General features: G+C 43.9%; 1 long non-coding RNA gene across 2 annotated transcripts; it reads right to left on the minus strand.

The window, feature by feature from the left end:
• Window positions 1-8,777: 8,777 nt before the first annotated feature.
• LOC143512545 (uncharacterized) lies at window positions 8,778-18,882 on the minus strand. 2 transcript variants are annotated; one of them, XR_013130478.1, is made up of 3 exons: window positions 10,048-18,882; window positions 9,795-9,959; window positions 8,778-9,564 (listed from the first exon to the last, which is right to left on the minus strand). It is a non-coding gene; the product is annotated as an uncharacterized LOC143512545 (long non-coding RNA). The 2 variants fall into 2 exon arrangements; XR_013130479.1 differs by lacking the exon at window positions 9,795-9,959 and having other exon boundaries at window positions 10,048-10,255; window positions 10,476-18,861.
• Window positions 18,883-20,098: the final 1,216 nt, after the last annotated feature.

Genomic DNA, 20,098 nt, shown 5'->3' on the forward strand with positions numbered 1-20,098 from the left:
ACCAGGGGCTCGCTACTCCCGGAGCTTCCCGCGTAGCTGGAAAAGCCCCGAACCAATACCAACGGGCAGGTCCGGAGCCGCCGGGTTCACGAGCCTCCGAGAGCCGTCTCCCCCGATGGTGGGAACCGCCGCGAACAGCTCTAGAACACCCTCCCTGGGAAGACAGGGGAGAATACGTTAAACAATGGCACAGTCACAAACATGCACACAGGGACGCTGAACACAAAGGGCACAAACGGGAACAGTGGATTAGGGAGAAACACTGGGACTGACAAAAACACCGGTACACAAACATTCATCATCGGAGCCAAGCTCCCCGCCTTAGGCAAAGCCTGCAGCGAAGAGAAAGCTCCGGGGACTGGAGGCGCTGCAGAAGGCGGTACACCTCCCGCCCGTTCACCGCCAGGTGCCGCACGGCTAGCGGATGCGCTGGGTGTAGCGCGACTGGCCGACCGCTTGGGGGACGCACTTCTGGTGGACGCGCGAGGTGCAGCGCGACTGGTCGCCCGCTTGGTGGCAGCACTATCGGTGGGCGCGCGAGGTGCAGCTCGACCTGTTTCCCGCTTGAAGGCGGTGCGACCAGCGTGTCTCGCGGCAACTGTCCTCCCTGGTCCGCGGCTACCTCCTCCGGGAGTGCCGTAGGGGCTTGCCGCCCTATAAGCCTGCTGGCGCTCCTCCACCCTCTCTGGGAACCTCCCGTAGGAAGCCCTTCCTCTGCCAGGCCAGCCTCCCCTGGTTCCGGTATCGGGGGTGGTGTCCATCGCCGGCATCTCCTCCTCGGCCACGCTCCAGTCCATGGACCGTGCGGGGGTCTCACATCGGGAGTGGTCCATGGGCTCCTCCCCACTCTCCAACCTGGGCGGACTGTCCGGTCCGCTCCCTCCCCCTTTGTAGACTGTCGGGAGCGAACACACTGACGGAAGGCTCTCTCCCTCACTCTCCTCGCTCTCGTCCTCGCTCACCAAGGACGATGAACCAACGGACGGAGGTGGGCTGGCGCTCCCTCTCTCCCCGTAGCACACCGTTGTCTCGGAGTGCAGAGACGGAGGGTGACTAACGTCCTCCCCCTCTCCGTAGTACACCGTCGAGTCGGAGCACACAGATGGGGGAGGACTGACGTTACCCTCCGCCTTCTCGGGGTGCTCGTAGGCATCGGAGCAGACCGATGGCGTGGGGCTGGTTTCCCTCACCTCGTCCGACGTCAGGGGAGCCGCTGACGTGGGGGAAGAGCAGCTGGCCTCACCCTCACTCTCCTCTCCGGAGTCCTCACTCCCGAACTCATCCTCGGGGGGAGTGAGGGCAAAGGCACCTACCCCCACCATGAACGGTTCACTGGACTCCTCCTCTGGGAAGTCCAGGGGCGGTGCTCTCCTGTCCTCCGATCCGCTGCTGCCCACCGCTCTGGGTGGCCACCCTAGGGACGCGGGAGGGTGCAACTCTCTCCATATGCGGACCGCGGATTGGCGGATACCGTCTGCCATCTCTTCGTCCTCCGTCTCTCGAGCCGCGCACAGCAAGTACGCACACATGGGGTGCTGCTGCATGGTCTGCTCGGTGACAGGGGATTCGCGGCGCCGAACCGGGGAAGAGCCGTGGTGACGTCGGCTTCTCCTCTTCCCCTTTGGGGCACGGGTGGCATATCCTGGCATACTTCTTATTCGGCTCGTCTTTCTGTAACGTTGGGTGCAGGAGGCAGACACCAAGACGATTACGGTGCACAATCAACATTTATTGGAACCAACACGAAATAGCTTGGTGCGGAGCGCAAGTAGCACACAAACACTCACTCACACTGACACGTAACTTTAGACAAAGACGAGCACAAGACACTGCGCGAACGCACATTAAATAGGTGAATAACACAAACCCTCGTGATCTCGAGACAAGGCACAGGTGCGACTACGAACACGCTCACGAACAACCCACACCCACGGAAGTACATACATGGGCATAACGACACGCAGACGACATAGTGGCACGCCCACAGGGAAGGGTCCGGAGCTGTGACCGTGACAATTACATAGCACAATTACACTGTAAATGGCAAAATCTTGCTTGAATTGAAATTGTTTCTTGACATTATCATATTGAAATCAAAAACATTTAAATTATCTAAAAGCAAAAGCTTTAAATTTCATTAACTGTAATTTATCTCTCCAACTAAGTTTAGTTTAGTGAAGTTTTTTACAGATAAATGTAAATGTGCCATATTTTGTCAATTGTGATTTTTCACCGCAATCGAAATTTGTCCTCCACATTTTACCCATCTGTGCAGTTAGAACACACACACTAGTGATTACTAGGGGGCTGTGGATCACACATGCCCAGAGGGCAGCCCTAGCCCGGCACCCAGGGAGCAGTTGGGGTTAGGTGCCTTGCTCAAGGGCACCTCATGGCCTCAGGTCTGGGAATTGAACCCACGACCCTCTGGTCACAAGACCAGTTCCCTACCACCAGGCCATGACTGCCCCATTATTATATAATTTATATATATAAATTAACAAACCTCCATGCAGTTCCTTTGAAAGCGACCCTCTTCTTCACAGAAAAAAGAGGTGCAATCCACAAAAATACTCACACAAGAAAAACTGTTAGAGTAGAAGAGTCCAGTATTTTTTTACTAATTGAAGCCATTCGAAAGCTCTTATTTGAGCTATTTGAGTTTAGCTTATTACTCTGCGGTTCTCACTGAAAAATCAGCCAAATATTTGCTGGTTATTGCTTAAAGCTTATAACCTATAAGACTTATGAGTCTTATAGTGAACTAAAGCAAAAGGAACTTCCTTCGTTGCACAGGGTTTTTCTTTTTGCCTCTGTCACCTTGGCCGTCTCATTAGGGGTCCTTTAAATGAGTTTATATGAGTTCACATTATACAAAGTGGTATAGTAATATATTTACTATATTTAATAACTTTTCTTTGTGCTGCGCCAGGTATTTGTTCATATTTATTAGATCTTTCTGTTTTATGTTATACAGTTCTGTGAAACAGTGCTGTCGTGCAGCAGGAGGTGGAGATGTTACGTCAACAACAGGAAAGAAACAGCCCACAAACCACAAAGCTACAATATTAACTCACAGCACAGAGAGCGCTAAATAGTCACAAACTCAGTAAGCATGAAAAGCATAAAGAAGCACTTTCAGTCCCACAAACATGGGTTGGTTCTTTCAGGGCTGACTCCAGGAGTGCACGACATTAAACAGCGGGACCTGCAGGTATTTATATGGTGGAATAAATGATAAACAGGTAAAGGCTTAATGTATAGGTGTGTCAGAAGGTGGGGCACTGTGAGCGATGGAGTGTCGATGTGAGGGTGTGTCTGGGTTAATTAAGATAATTCAGTACAGCAGGCCACGTAGAGCACACAGCGGTGTTATGCTGGTGTAGGGCTGTAGTGGAGTAGCGGTGGTCAGAACGGTCCGTGGTCGAGAGGCGAGAGCAGAGTCCGGGAGGTATCCAGGGGTCAGGCGGGAGACGTGGTCTAGGGAACAAGCAGAGTTCGGTACACAGGCAGACAGACAGGAATAAAGGCTTGGTACGCAACAACATGGAGGCAATACTTCGCAACCAGGAAGTGTAGTTCTGGTGCTTAAGTATGTATGGAATGTGGGCGTGGTGGTGAAACAGGTGAATTCGATTATGTCATCGGCTATTCCTGACACAATGCTTACAGTTGTTTATTTATTCTTTTTTATCATGATGATGTGAAGCGTCCTTGGGTTTGTGAAAGGCGTTAAAGAAATGCAACTACAATTACAGTATAGGCAATTACAGTACATAATGCCTATTCTCTCTACAACCACAGGCCAATTTGGACAGCATGGGCTAAATATGAAATGTTTTAACATGAGAAATCAGAAATTCAAATTATTTGGAATTTTAAATGAAGCAAATGGATTCTTCCATTAGTCATAAAAATGAATATGAACTGAATATTAAAATAAATATGAGTGATTACTCTGATGTAAGTACTGCAATGTCCCACACAGAAATATTTCATGAGGAAAGAAAAGCACGATTTTTCCAGTCTTTATAGTCAACCTCCAACAAAACTTTAAAGGAAACAAATGTTACGTGCTTAGCAATGACACTTATCTATCTGACACTTCTATCTGCTCTTCCAGAGAGCTCTATTTCTCACCTACACCGAGTTCAGAATGCTGCTGCAAGGGTCCTGACCTGCAGGAGAAAGAGGGATCATATTACACCTGCACTCCACTCACTGCACTGGCTACCTGTCAGCTTTAGAATAGATTTTAAGGTTCTGGCGATGAGAGCTGGTGTTCTGTCTAAGTTTCCTACCTTGTCGAATTTTCCTACCGTGTACGAGGGCATCACGTATTTGTAGACGTATCTCTGTAGAGTTAAACATCATTAAGCCACCAAAATCATGATGTGATAGTGACTTGCGCATGCGCAGTAAGCCTATGTAGGAATTTTTGATGGGTAGGAAAATTCGACAGAACACCGGCTCTGACTGTCACGGTGAGGGGGCTGGGTCGCCACCGGAGGGCACGCATCCCGGTCAGCAGCCGATCCCAGCACACACCCCCGAGAACACAACCACTCCCACCATCACAATCACCTGAGTACTGATTTACCTTTGCTCATTACGAGTCATCTCGTTTGCTTTGCTTACATTTTGGTTGTCGTATTATGGAGAATAAAACTCAGTTCATTCCACCTGCGTCTCCGGCTGCCTCTGTCCCAACGCCTTCAGCGTTGGTAAACAACAGCAGGAGCTCCAGGACCTCCGCGCACTAATGATGGGTCTGACGACATGCATACAGGCTTTGTCTGTGCAGGTGCCTGCACCGACCGTGTCAGCCCGAGCCCCGATATCGCAGCCCGATTACTACGAGGGGGACCCCGAGGGATGCGAGGGGTTCCTAGTACAGTGCAAACTGTACTTCACGAGCTTGCCCTCTCTCGGGGAAGCTCAGAGGGTCGCGACGGTAGTGTCCCGCCTGAAGGGCAAGGCTCTGGACTGGGGAGCGGCTCAGCTCTCGGGTGAGGCTCCCTGCACGAGAAGTTATGAGGAGTTCGTCGGTGAGTTAAAGTCTTTAACCACCCTCGCCGAGGGAGGTCCTGTGGCCAGAGCCTGCTGCAGTTGCGGCAGGGAAACCGAAGCGCTGCCGAGCATGCTCTGGAGCAGGGGTGACCAACCCATCATAGAGCAAGAGCCACTTTTCTTACTGTGTTACGGCAAAGAGCCACATCACACATGGGCGAGTGTAGATTGTTGAGCGGGGGGGTGGTGAGTCTAATCTGTTGAGCGGGGGGGTTGCGAGTGTAATTTGTTGAGCGGGGGGGTTGTGGCGAGTGTAAATTATTAGCTGTGAAGACAGTCAAATGCGGTTTTTCCACTTCGCCGGTTTTAAAAGTATTAGCGGCTCGCTAGGGTTGTAAACAAACCGCGCACCACAAAAATGTAGCAGTGCGTCACCCCAAAGAGCCGCGGGTTGGCCACCCCTGCTCTGGAGTTTCGCCCCCTGGCCGCCAGGACCGGGTGGAACGAGGCTGCCCTCATCGACGTATTCCTGGCGGGTCTGAAGCCCGACCTGAGAGCTGAGCTGACCTGTCGGCCTGAGGAGCTCGGATTCAACCAGGTGGTGCATCAGGCCATCACCTACGATAGGTTGCTACAGGAGAGGAGAAGAGGATCTGCGCCTGCCAGTACCCTGCAGGCTTCCATGTCCATGCCGCCCCAGGAGACTTCTACTGCAGAACCCATGGAGTTGGTTCTGCAGTAGAGGAGCAGTAGGGTTCTCCCCGGGAGGAGCATTGAGGCGGCCTAGGGTGAGTACTTCTTTGATGGGACAATTGTTGACCTGGGATGCTTTGGTCTGTTACGGGGCAATCTGTCTTAATGTCTTCGTCCTAGTGGACTCGGGAGCCTCGGGGAACCTCATGAGGAGGAGCGTCGCAGAGGAACTGGGGGTGCTCCTGTGGGCAGGGGTTATATTTATCACCGCACTGCACCAGTCACGTTAACTGTTCAGGGTAGAGGGGAACAAATCAGTTTTTATGTGCTCCCTTCCACACGTTATCCCCTCACGTTAGGTCTCCCTTGGTTTAAGCTTCACAACCCTGTCATTAACTGGTCCACAGGTAGGCTGCTGAAATGGGTAGCCTGAAAATCTGAAATCTGACGCCATGCGTGGATTATCGGGGGCTCAATTACCTCTTAGTGAACATTGCCTACCCGCTGCCGCTGGAGCAGTTAAGGTCGGCTAAAGTCTTCACTAAACTAGATCTACCTACAACCTTATTCACATACGCGAGGGTGATGAATGGAAGACAGCGTTTAGTACCTCTACGGGGCACTATGAGTATCGCGTCTTGCCTTATGGCTTGGCCTCTGCTCCGTCGTTCTTTCAGGCGTTCATTAATGAGGTCTTAAGGGAGTATCTGAATAGATGTGTGGTCGCTTACATCGACAACATCCTGATCTATTCACCCTCCTTAGACCAACATGTGCATGACGTACGGGCTGTCCTGGGCACGCTCTTGTGCAATCGTTTGTATTGCAAGCTAGAGAAGTGCGAGTTCCATCTCAGTGAGGTGAACTTCCTGGGTTACACCATCAGGCCAGGCTCTGTGCACATGCAGCCTGGGAAGGTGGAGGCGGTCGTGAAATGGACGCAGCCTCACACACGACGTGAGCTACAGAGGTTTCTGGGCTTCGCAATTTTTTATAGGTGGTTCATACGTGCATATAGCCAGATCGCAGAGCCCCTTACTGATATGCTAGAGGGGGAGGTACCAAGCTTCGCTGGACAGAGAGATCTACAAGAGCGTTCAACCAGCTGAAGCAAGCGTTTGTCGAGGCGCCGGTTTTACACCAACCGGATCCCTACCGTCCCTTTATAGTGGAGGTGGACGCCTCTAACGTGGGAGTAGGCGCGGTGCTTTCCCAGCGGCCAAAACAGCATAGCTCCCTCCACCCTATAGCGTTCTATTCCAAGAAGCTCACTGCTGCCGAACGTAACTACGGGATGGGAGAACGTGAGTTATTGGCGATGCGCAAGGCATTCAGTGAGTGGTGTCATTGGCTGGAGGGGGCTAATCATCCGTTCACCATGCTTACGGACCACAAGAACCTGGAATACATCAGGACCACAAAACGGATGAACGCCCGTCAAGCCAGGTTGTCTCTGTATTTCTCTCGTTTCCAGTTCCAGGTGATGTACCGGCCAGGGGAGAAGAACCAGCGTGCGGATGCGCTGTCCAGGTCCTTTGCTGGCAGTACGGAGTCTACAAGCGAGGAGCCAGTGCTAACACCTGAGTGTTTTGTAGGAGCGTTGGAGTGGGAAATAGATCGAGCGATCGAGACAGCGAACCCGCATCCCGGCTGTCCGCCACACCATAAGTACGTCCCCCCGCGCAACATAGCGCCCTCATCAGCTGGGCACACACGTCTGTGGGGACAGGGCACCTGGGGGTGTCGAAAACAGCCCAGTTGCTAGGAGCCTGCTACTGGTGGCCGAGGCTGCAGGTGGCATCCTGCGTGGTGTGCGCGCTGCAAGGTCCCACACACTCCTCCTGCGGGTAAGCTCCTCCCTCTCCCTACACCCAGGCAACCGTGGACACATATCCCTCTGGACTTCGTCACGGACCTCCCTCCGTCTGAGGAGAACACGGTCATTATGGTGGTGATTGACCGATTCTTGAAGATGGTTCGCTTCCTTCCCCTGCATGGCCTGCCCACCGCGTGGGAGACAGCGGATCTCTTGTTTCGGCACATATTCAGGCAGTTCGGTCTGCCCGAGGATATTGTGTCGGACAGGGGACCGCAGTTCCACACATTCCAGCACGGGGAGGACACCATTTGAGTGCATGCTCGGTCGCCAGCCGCCGCTCTACCCCTGGAACACCGGCTCCTCGGATCAACCCATCATCGAGGAGTGGTGTCGGAGAAGCGAGCGGGTGTGGGAGGATACCCATTGGCGGCTGAACGAGGCGATCAGGCGGTTTAAGCGGAAGGCTGACCGTCGAAGGGGAGAGACCCCATCGGTAACACTTTATTTTAAGGAACACAAATTAGGCACTTATTAATGTCTTATTATTTGCTTAATAAAGCCTTAATTCGACATTTGTAAATGATTTATTCACTGCTTATTAGACTTTATTCTGTGTAAGTGTTATTGGCGCTTAATTAGGGGTCTGTTATGTGGAAATGACTAATAATGGCTATATTAGTACTTATAGTGCACAATAAACAGTTATGTTAGCACCCTGTTAAGCAGATTATTAAGCATTAACTATTAGCTAATTCTACATGTTATTAGTGTACAATTGGCAGTTTGTGAGTTTGGCAGGGTTACGACTGTGCTGGAGTTTATTGAGTTAATAAAGGCTTAATAAGTCACTAATAGACCAAGAAGTGTACCATATTCTAAAGTGAGGTTCTGTTCATCACTAATTAGACACTAAAAAGCACAAAATAAACATTTAATAAGTCAATCTCCATCAGCATTAGCTAATATGAGCTTAATAAGTCACTAATAGACCAAGAAGTGTACCATATTCTAAAGTGAGGTTCTGTTCATCACTAATTAGACACTAAAAAGCACAAAATAAACATTTAATAAGTCAATCTCCATCAGCATTTAGCTAATAAGAGCTTAATAAGTCACTAATAGACCAAGAAGTGTACCATATTCTAAAGTGAGATTCTGTTCATCACTAATTAGACAATAAAAAGAACTGAATATACCGAACTGATAAAGAACTCTCACAGATTCAGAACCTGTTCATACTTTATTTGCAATACAATCTATGATGTCAGTGTGTGTTCAATATAGTCAATTTTGGTTAGAAAGAGTTTATCATTTCAGTTAATTAATTAATTAATTGTAGGTGCTATCACAAAGAACCAAAAACATGCAAAAGAAAGAAGCATGTTAAAATAAAATGTATTTAAGCCAGTAACTAATGATCCAGAGTCTAAGATCTCAATTACAAATAAAATCATTTAGAAGCTTATGGAACAAATCAAAATCAACACATGCTAAAATAAAGTTTACAATGATATCTAACACTTAAATGAAAACACTAACATCCACCATTAATGCATTGGGACAAATATGGACCATTCCACAATTTCAACCTCATACAGTATATTTTTTCTTATGTCATGTAAAAGCATGCCAAGGGGACCTCCACTGTGCTTATTTCCCCTCCAGTAGGTCCATTCTATTAAATCAAAATGTTCCTTCAGGGATATTTCAGACCTGTTGCCTCGTAGTCTCCATACAGAGGATTTGCAGACTCCCCACATCCGCTCAATGTTTTGGGTGTGTGCTCCAGTCATAGGGTCAACAAAAGACTCTTTATGATTGACTATGAGATGAAGATATCCCTCATTCTCAAGACAGCTGTATGCTCTCCATCCATCTGATATCACTGTGCTCCCATGCTTCACATACTTCTTCAGGATGGGCATCAGGTGTCTTGTGGATCTGTTCTTCACAATGCGTAACACAGGTCTCCTCCCCTGATTCTGAACACCCAGCATCCCAAACACCCAGGAATTTCGGTTACTGCTTCTTCCCCTGTTGTACTAAATGCAAAAACAAATGTTTAAAATGTAATATATATATTTTTTCAAACCAAATATCATGGAAAGATACTTATCACTCTGCTATGGCCAAAGATTAAGCATGAGACAAATACTTAATGTAATTTATATAAAATGAGTTCAATACAGAATCTGGCCTTATAATGTACATGATAGAATTCTGACATGACTAATTTGAAAGTGAAAATAGAACACATGTTTAATGCCCTTACCACAGTCAGTGGTTACTTAAGGGTCTTAGATCTACAATTGCAGATCTTCTTTCCTGAAGGTTTGACGACCTAACCATATTTAACACACTCATACAGATAACTACTGGTGTCTGAAGCCAGTAATTAAATGAGCCAGGTTCAACTGAATAAAGTTGGAGCTGAAATCTGCAGGAAGCAAGATGTGTAAGAGTACAGTTGATGACCACTGTCCAAGTAACAAAAACACAAAACAGACATGGCTGAATAAACTTACTTTGCGTTTGTGGCCAAACTTGCTTTCATCAATCATTACAACTTCACGTGTGCTTCCGATTCTCTGCCTTTTATCTCTCCTCATTCTTTTCATGGCAGATTTGCACACCTTGCGAAGTTTGCTAGCCAGTTTGCTCAAGGTTGTGGAACTTCGTGTAATGCCCTCCTGAAGCATATCTATCTGGCAAAGGCGGAGCCCTTGGGCAAATCTATATAAAAATGTGTGGATATAAAGAAAGATACTATGTAATTACATTACATTTGATGTTGTACATAAATGATAACTGGGTGTAAGATGAAATCAGATTTAATACTTAGACTTAATAATTCTTTTCCACAGCAAATGCTATGATTAATCAAATCTGAATTAAACAGTATTTATAGATCAGCACTCAATTTCATTTTTCTTTTTAACTTGATCTTACCAACCTCAACTTGCAATTTGCAATTCTGAGTACTGTGAACTTTGGTGTTTCACACCTATAGTTGGATGGAATTACTTAAAAGGTTTGGAGCATTTTTTGGTTTGTTTGTTTTGTTCACATTGAGAAAAATCCGAAACGTGAACCGAAATGTGGCAAAAAAAAACCCCAAAAAAAAACATGACCATGTTCTCTCTGTTTATTGGTCAGAACTGTCTGGGGTGGAAGAAAGTAAATAAGAACATAAATATAGTAAATAAAGTCAGATCACACCTCTCCAGAGTTTTGGCCCGCATCTTACCATATTCAAACCTGCCCAAACGAATCAAGGGTGAATAACTTCCATACACGACTGCCCCATTGTAACGTGTAAGCAACAAAGTAACTGAATCTGGTGAATCAACGAAAGTAATTAGTAGTGAAAAACAATGTGTGTGTGCTGTGGTGTCTGTACAGTTACATGAAATGAAAAAAGCTGCCAACTTACCAATCTGGTTCTTGCTTTTGCCATACTGGAGCTTCATTTCATGGCGACAGGAAGGACATTTCATATGTCTTTTGATTAGTCTATTTTTCATTAACCAATGAAAAAATGTTTTGTTTTTTGCAGAATGTATTTTATGCATTAAATCATAATGCGATGCCATGTCTACAAAAATTCTCTCTGTATGGCTCTGGTCCCGCTTTCCTGTCTGAGCCAATCAGAGTGTTACCTTTACCCGCGCAAGTAATACGCATGTGCATTTAAAAATGTAAAATAATTATATTTATATAAAACATATAGCTTGTTTTCATGTGTATTTTACAATAATACAAAGAATAATAAAAAATAAAATAATAGGAAGAATAGGAAGGTAGAAAGGAGGAGGGGAATAAATTGCACATCGCTAGAAGCGTGGGAACAACGCACAGTCATACACTGTCGAACTGCGAAGAAGCTCAGAAGCAGAGAGAGATGGTGAGTACTGTTTAGCTAACCAATTGGTTTAACCTTAACTTTAACTTGTTTTGGGGATTGGTATTCATGTCCAGCGCTTACACATACACAAAAATAACACAGGAAAATGAGTGTAAACGAATTGTTAGGCTATTATTTACTACATTTGGTTAAATCAACTAGCTGGCGAACTAGCATGTATCTAGGTGGCTAGTGGTAACTAACAGCTAACTAGCTAGCTAGCCATTGTAGCTAGCTAACGTGTATAACGTTTAGCTCGGCAACATTAATCAATAATTGTCATACACTGCCTGGCCAAAAAAACGTCGCCACCTGGATGTAACTTAGCAAACAGGTACTAGCCTCCTATTGGATAATTACTGCACGGGCGATTATTTTTCAGCTGGCAACACGTTATTTAACCCCAACTGGTGCAATGAGTTGTTTCTCATGCGAACGGAACTCAAGGGATTCGGACAGAACAGCTGTGTAGCCTTATGAAAACCACTAATCAGTTAGGCTAACCGGAAAAAGGCTTCAATTTGTTAGGGAGCATAAGGATTGGACTCTGGAGCAAAATGAGTCAATTCTGGCCGTTCGATTCATTCACAGAATCTATATAGCGTGTTGGCCAGAGTACCCACATTTGTGGTATTGCTGGAGTGTTAAATGAAAGCTCAAATTTTAACTAATTTAAATGCACATGTACGTTGTTTAATTAATGCTGTTATTCTTTATCTTTGGCTGTCTTTATGTGCAATTTCTATTGTAAAATCTTAAAATGTCACAATTTAGTGAACTTGATTTGCTTGTGGTGTGTTTTTAATTTCAACGTTAAAGTTATCACTGTAATCCACAGGCTAAAAGGCGGGCAAACAAACAACTTAAAGCCCTTGGAACTGAAGAGGACATAGTTACTAAAGAAAATGAGTGCCAAGAAGGAAAAGGTAAGAAAAAAATAACATTCATGAGAGTCCTCTATAAAAGTTAGTTGAAAATATTTAAACATTTGATGGTACTATTTTCCTGTATAAATACAGTACTGGACCTGGGGACAAGGGACAAGGGAAACTCCAGGATCAAGTAGAAGCATCACATCAGACTTCAGTAAGCAGCCAACTTGTAAAATAGTAAATGTCTATAATGCCATGTGTGTGAAAAATAAAAAATAATGTTAAGAAACATTTTTATTTCTTATTTAAAAATAACAAACTGTTATTTTGTTATGATTATTTTTGGCTGCAAATATGAATGCCATTACCCTCCAGGTTTTTTTTTTTTTGTGAACATTGATGTATTTATGTTTTTAATTTGTTGTTCTTAATTCTAGGCACTGCCTCTTCAATGTCTAAATGTGAATTTCTGGAAGAAAAGTTAAGATGGCAAGAAAAAAAGATAAGGGATTTAGAAGATGAGAGAGACTTTCTTAGGGGCCAGCTCCAAAACAAAGGTTTGGAAGTACACTCAAGGATCATTGTAGGTTTTTTTTTTTTTTTTTTAGTTTTCCGAACTCTTAGTTAAAAATTTTGGAATGACTTAGCTTTATTAATTTTTTAGAAATTACCTGAACCAGAAATGACATTGCAGGGTCTGCAGAAAGGGTGCAAAACTTTAATAATGCTTAGTATTCCGTATTCTCATACTTAAAAGAATCAGCATTTCTTAATCCCCTTTCCCTCGTAGTACTTAAATTTATTCATAACCTACAAGCATGCAAATTTTAGACCGTCAAAACTGCTATGGTCATTCTAGCTGAATCCTGGTCTGTCTAGTATTATTTTTCTATTATAAAAGTAATTTAATTTCATGTCTGTCATAAATTTTTACAATAAACATTTGTCTAATTATATTTTTGTGGTATAATATGGTATAATAATGAGAAAATATATGTAGATCGTTGGCTCATTGCCTCTGCAACTGTGCTGGAAAAGCACAGCCAGTTTAACAGTGTCAACAAATTTAAAACTTTTGGGAAACAGTTGCAATACTGTTGTTCTTAAAGTTGTTTGGAAATGTATTGGGTCAGTTGTTAGCATTAAATGCACCAAGAACATTTGTGAAAAGTAGTACATTTTCAATGTTTTTTTTTTTTTATGTAATCAACTTTTTTTATGAAAAGAAGTGTGATTGAAATGACACATTTAAGTTATATAAATTCAGAATCCTTTTAGATTGCACTTAAATACTTATAAATCACTTGTTTTCTGAGCATTTACAGTTTTTGCAAAATGGCTAAACATTTAAATGAATGTCATATGTCTGTACATAGGTATGATTCCTGATCCTGTAAATAAGGACATCAAAGTCAGTGTAGATGATTCTTCATCTGAATCATCTAGTTCACCTGGAATCAGTGACTCTTCGGAATCTGATAAGGCTTACAAAAAGGCCAAAAAAAAGAAGAAGCACATGAACAAAGTAGCAAAACACTTTCATGCTAGAGGTAAGTTAAAAGACTTGTCCTGACTGAATTGCTCATAGTAACGGGAGTAACAACAACACAGTGTACTGCATAGTGATCATCTATCTCAGGGTTTTTCAAACTATGGGTCGCGACCCTAAAATGGGTCGCGAGGCAAAAAAAAAGGGTCGCTAAAAAATGTTAATATATTTAATAAATTATATTTATAGCGCGCGACTGCACGAACGGCGGATGCGTTAATACTTGGCGATCGATCGCGATATAATAGTTAAACTCCGTCAACAACTAGAAAAAAAGTTTGAAAAACACTGATCTATCTAACTATGACTAAAGTCTCTAAGACACAGGTTTCATTATCAGTTCTCCAGTTAGTAAACCTAGTAACAGCGGTTCAGCTGAGTTTGTCAGACAGACCTGCGTGTGTTGTACTGTGTTGAACAGAATGGTAGTTAGCATTAGCTATGATGTATCTAAGTGAAGTCTTCTGATTAACTGTGCTAAACATTGTTTAATTGTCAGACTGTTTAACATTTACTGTATGACTGACTTGCTGCTACTTTTTAGTCAAAGTACAGTGGGGCAAAAAAGTATTTAGTTTTCCTCAAGAGAGGTCTGTAATTTTCATCATAGGTACACTTCAACTATGAGAGACAAAAAGAGAGAGACAAAATCCAGGAAATCACATTTATCACGTAGGGCTACGCCCCCCTCTCCCCGCTGTCACTCCAATGTCTGTTCCTCGTGTTTTCTGTTATTCCTTGCCTGTTTATCCCGCCCTGCTCGTTGTCTCCGTGAGTCCTCGTTTGTTTCCACGCCCCCGTGTCATTATCACCTGTTCCTTGTTTCAGTTCTATGTATTTAAGTCCCGTCATTCCCCCAGTCGAGTCATCCGTGGTTTTGTTCTATCAGTCATTTTGTGCTTTCACGTTCGCTGTTTTTCTAGCCCTGTGTTTCCCATCATCTGTTTGTTCCTGCCTGGTCCATGAGTCTTCCCTGTTCTCGTCTCGTCATGCCTGTTTCTTGTTCTTGTTCGGACTGCTTGCACGTTATGACCCCTGCCCGTTCTATCGACTCTGGTTTTGGTATTCCCTGTATTAAATCTCGCTCATCTCTGCATTTGTGTCCGTCTCCTCGCTCCGTGGCGCGAGCCACGTTACAACATTGTAGGATTTTTAAAGAATTTATTTGTAAATTATGTTGGAAAATAAGTATTTTGTCAATAACAAATTCAATGTAGAAGTGCAATCACACTCTTATTCAGAATCTGACCAAGTTGGCTGTAGGTCAAATTAAACATTAAATGTATTTTTTGTGATCAAAATGAGTTTAAACAATGTGCTGGTTGGCTTCAGCATCATGCCAAGCGACTGTTTAGTGGAGTGATACAGTTAATACAGCTAAAATAGTCAGATAACGTGGCTATTAATTAGACGTAATTTATATACTCCATGGCTAAAAAGCTAAAGTATTCGTAAAAGCTGTCAATGGTCTACGTAATCCCCAACATTCCATGTGACCACCTTTTTAAAAGGAAAAGTGCAGGGTTTAGAGAAAGCAGTGAGGAATTACAAATTTTCAAAAAAAAATTCCACTCCTCATCTGCTGACCTTAAAGCTTGTCAGACATAGCAACATTAAACGTTGGTTGGTTAACAAATCAAGTGCAGTGTACTACATTTAATGACTTTGTTACTTTTATTATTAATGTTTTTTTCCAGCTCAAAGTCCTGAGGAGGTCATCATTCGATACCGCAAGGTGCTCAAGACTTTTCAGAGGGTACGCACCATGACTGAAGCATTCAACCGCCATAATGTTGACCGCGGAACAATTGCTTTCACTGCGGCAATTGCAGAACTTGCGATTGTTGATCCCAAAGCTTATGAAAGTCTTGCTGCTATGTCAACAAAAGAGACCTTGGCTGCATTTGCAAAAAAATGTGCAGCCCACATCAATGAAGAAACAAAGAACAAGATTGAAGACATGAAGGCAAAGGGACAGCTTCTTCCCATTCGCTGCAAATGAGTTATTTGTTGAAAATAAGGTATAACCAAAATATGTAGGCTCTGTTTTTTGTTGTTGTTTTAATATATTTGGGAATAATTTTACATATTTGGGAATGTTTTAATATATTTGGGAATAATTTTACATATTTGGGAATGTTTTTGTATATGTGGGAATAATTTTACATATTTGGGGATGTTTTTGTATATGTGAGAATAATTTTATATATTTGGAACAATTTAGTATATTTAGGAATGTTTTTGTATATTTGGGAATTATTTTTACAGACTTTCTAGTTTTTTGTAACAAGTATAATTAAAGTCATGTTCATGTTGCCTTTGCTGTTACTGTTGCCATTTTAGCTATATTGGTATCTGCACGTAAAACCAGTCAGTATTTCTGCATTTTAAATTTAGAAGTTGAGAGTCTACATCTAACAGAAAATAAAACTGCTTGAATTCAAAAGAGAGTAAACATGCTAAAATGTGTTTTCTGTTATTCCATTAAGACAATTGCATTTTTGACATTCAACTTCTGTACATGGGAGGTTAAATACACAGTTCTTTTTAGTGTCTAATTAGTGATGAACAGAACCTCACTATAGAATATGGTACACTTCTTGGTCTATTAGTGACTTATTAAGCCTTTATTAACTCAATAAACTCCAGCACAGTCGTAACCCTGCCAAACTCACAAACTGCCAATTATACACTAATAACATGTAGAATTAGCTAATAGTTAATGCTTAATAATCTGCTTAACAGGGTGCTAACATAACTGTTTATTGTGCACTATAAGTACTAATATAGCCATTATTAGTCATTTCCACATAACAGACCCCTAATTAAGCGCCAATAACACTTACACAGAATAAAGCCTAATAAGCAGTGAATAAATCATTTACGAATGTCGAATTAAGGCTTTATTAAGCAAATAATAAGACATTAATAAGTGCCTAATTTGTGTTCCTTAAAATAAAGTGTTACCACCCCATCTTATCAGGTGGGGGATAAGGTGTGGGTTTCCACCGGAGACAGGCGCTTGGGCAAAAAAGGTAAGCTGGGGGAGAGATATGCGGGCCCGTACGTCATCTTGAGGCGCATAAACCCAGTTACCTATCGCATCAGTCTGCCCGAAGACCGGCGTGTCTCGCGCGCCTTTCATGTGTCCGCCCTCAAGCCCTACAAAGAGGGTGCGCTGGAGGAGGCCTCGACCACGAGGCCGCCCTCGCCGCTGCAGTTATCGGACGGACCCGCATACCTCGTGGAGAGGCTACTGGACTTGCGGCACAGAAGAGGTGATTTACAGTACTTGGTGGACTGGGTCGGATACGGGCCAGAGGAGCGCTGCTGGATTCCGGCGTCTCAAGTGGTAGGCCCCTCCCTTATCGCCGACTTCCACAGGGAACATCCAGACCGGCCAGCCCCGCGGCGGCGGGGAAGACCGCGTGGGAGTCGACAGGAGGGGTCCTTGGGGAGGGGCTCTGTCACGGTGAGGGGGCCGGGTCACCACCGGAGGGCGCACATCCCGGTCAGCAGCCGATCCCAGCACACACCCCCGAGCACGCAACCACTCCCACCATCGCAGTATCCCGAATACTAACACCTGTTCACAATTACGTTGCTCTTTTTAAGCCCGCAGGTCGTCCAGTCCGGTGCTGCACATTGCCGTTACGAGCCGTACTGGACCGTCAAGCGCTGCCTTCGAGTTACCATTGCCTTTGCTCATTACGAGTCATCTCGTTTGCTTTGCTTACATTTTGGTTGTCGTATTATGGAGAATAAAACTCGTTCATTCCACCTGCGTCTCTGGCTGCCTCTGTCCCGATGCCTTCGGTGTCACACTGGCTAGATTTATGCCCTGGGCGAACACGAGCTAAAAGCTCACGAGACACCAACCACACAGAACTGACGCACAAGGACCAGTGAGAAATAACCTGAGACCATTGGAGCACGCCCCACGATTCTAATTCGATAATATGATTGGTTGATAAAACTGCCAATCTATAATAAAAGCTCTCAATGTAAAAGGCAAGGGTATGCGACCAGTGACGGTATATACCAGACATGTGAACAAGTCACTAAGTTGCAAGTAACAAGTAAGTCTCAAGTCTTCACAATCAAGTCTCGAGTCAAGTCCCAAGTCAATACAAACGAGTCTCGAGTCAAGTCCCAAGTCAATACAAGCGAGTCTCGAGTCCTAGTCAAGTCACCAGATGTAATTTCAATATTTAACACAATTGATGCAGTTGATTAGTACTAGGGCTGGGTATCGATTCAAATTCCAAGAATCGATCCGATTCCGATTCTGAAGATTAAGAATCGATTTATTTTGATTTAATCCGATTTAATCGATTTGATCCGATTCAATCCAATTCAGGGTTTAGTGTTATTAAAAATGTATTCGAGCTGTTTCCTGACTATGTACAGAAGCAACATGTTAAAACTAGTATTATATCAATATTAATCAGCAAATAGTTACTGATAGTTGGTAGTTACTGATGGCTGGAAGACTGGTGAAAAGGGTCATCATAAATCTACCTTCAAGAAAGGTAATCCAGGACAATAAACAGAGGACATCTTTGAGGTGTCTATATCTGCAACAGTGGACTCCTACTGGGACACTAACCAGTGCATTATTATTATGATTGAAATAATTAAGAAGTCACCCAAAAGCTGTTGCTACCAAATGCATTTTTATTTTTAAAGTGCTCACACTTAATAAACTGAAAGTATAAAATGTAAAGTGTATTTTTCTTTAAAGTGAGATTATAAGAACAGAACTCTCACGTTACGGTCCCCGACCCCTCCCTGTTGGGCGTGTGTTACCGTTGTCTGCGTCTGTGGATCTCCGTGGGTGCGGGTGCGTCTTGTGATAATCCTCACCTGTGACTCGTCTCGTCATCACGTGGGGTTTATGTGGTTTGTCTATTTAATGTGCGTTCGCGCAGCGTCTGCGCTTCGGTAAATTTAATAAACGTAACGATTTGGAAAGTGCAAAGGATTCTGTCTCGTCCATCGCCTTACGCCCAACGTTACAAGAGCATTTTTAACTTTTTTAAACTGTAAAAACACTGGGTAAACTGTCAGTAACATGGACTAACTGTAAATAGTCACTGACACTGGATAAACTGTCCTTCTGTTTTTAGATTGCAGATTTGACTATCATTGTTACCGTCACTTTCCGACGCCATGTTGTTTTACAGTTAGTTAGACCGAGCGCGCCTGCGTGAATTCAGTGACGAGGCGGGGGTAAAAGTTAACTAAAAAAATCGATCTTTGGACTTACTAATCGATTATCAGATCATCATATGCGAATCGATTCTGAATCGGAAAACCGATTTTTTCAACACAGGCCTAATTAGTACTATATTAAGTTAGTCAGACTAACTAACATTAGGCGTTTGAGTGTTTCCATTTGCTTGAGTGAGATGTCGTCGCAATTGTCGTCGTCACCTACCCCCCCACCCCCGCCACAGTTACTTTCGTCCGTCTGTCCGTCCGTGTCACCACCCACCCCCCCGCTGTCCCCGCTTTTGAATTATCGTTAGTGCGGACACAAATCAAGTTGCTCATGTGGACCCTTGTAAAAGTTAATTTTTGACCCCTGAGTTATCACATCCCAGCTAGCTAGCTAACCGTTATAGCATTATGTTAAATATACATAGCAGAGACTTGCTTTTCTTTGTGCAGCCTCAAATGTCGAACAAAGTTTGAAGTGGTTGCATCTCCATCTCTTATCCTGACTCCACATGTCTTGCATGTCGCAGTTCTTCTTTTATTCACAACAGCATAATCTTTATAACTGAACAGGATAATTTTTGGGAGCATGTTGCATGTCCTCTCTGCACAAATTCAACGCTGCTGCCGCCCCTCCCCTCCCCCGATCGGTTACGTATAAACTGAGCTGAGCAGTTCATATTTTACAGCACCATTTAATACAAAATAATCCAGTTATGTGATTCTATATTACTTATTTATTATGTTAAAATAAGGATTTCAAGTCTTTTCAAGTCTTAAAGCTCAAGTCCGATTCCAAGTCCAAGTCAGTAAAGGTAAGTCTAAGTCAAGTCGCAAGTCTTCAGTGATGTTGTCGAGTCAAGTCACAAGTCTTCAGTTTAGTGACTCGAGTCGGACTCAAGTCCAAGTCATGTGACTCGAGTCCACACGTCTGGTATATACCAGTGGCATATTCCACTCGGGTATATCGCACTTAGCTGTACATTTTCTAAAGGTACACTGCTACATCAGGTAACGTTAGCTTAGCCTTT

Source organism: Brachyhypopomus gauderio, chromosome 4 (genome assembly GCF_052324685.1).
Source record: "Brachyhypopomus gauderio isolate BG-103 chromosome 4, BGAUD_0.2, whole genome shotgun sequence".
Taxonomy (NCBI): Eukaryota; Metazoa; Chordata; class Actinopteri; order Gymnotiformes; family Hypopomidae; genus Brachyhypopomus; species Brachyhypopomus gauderio.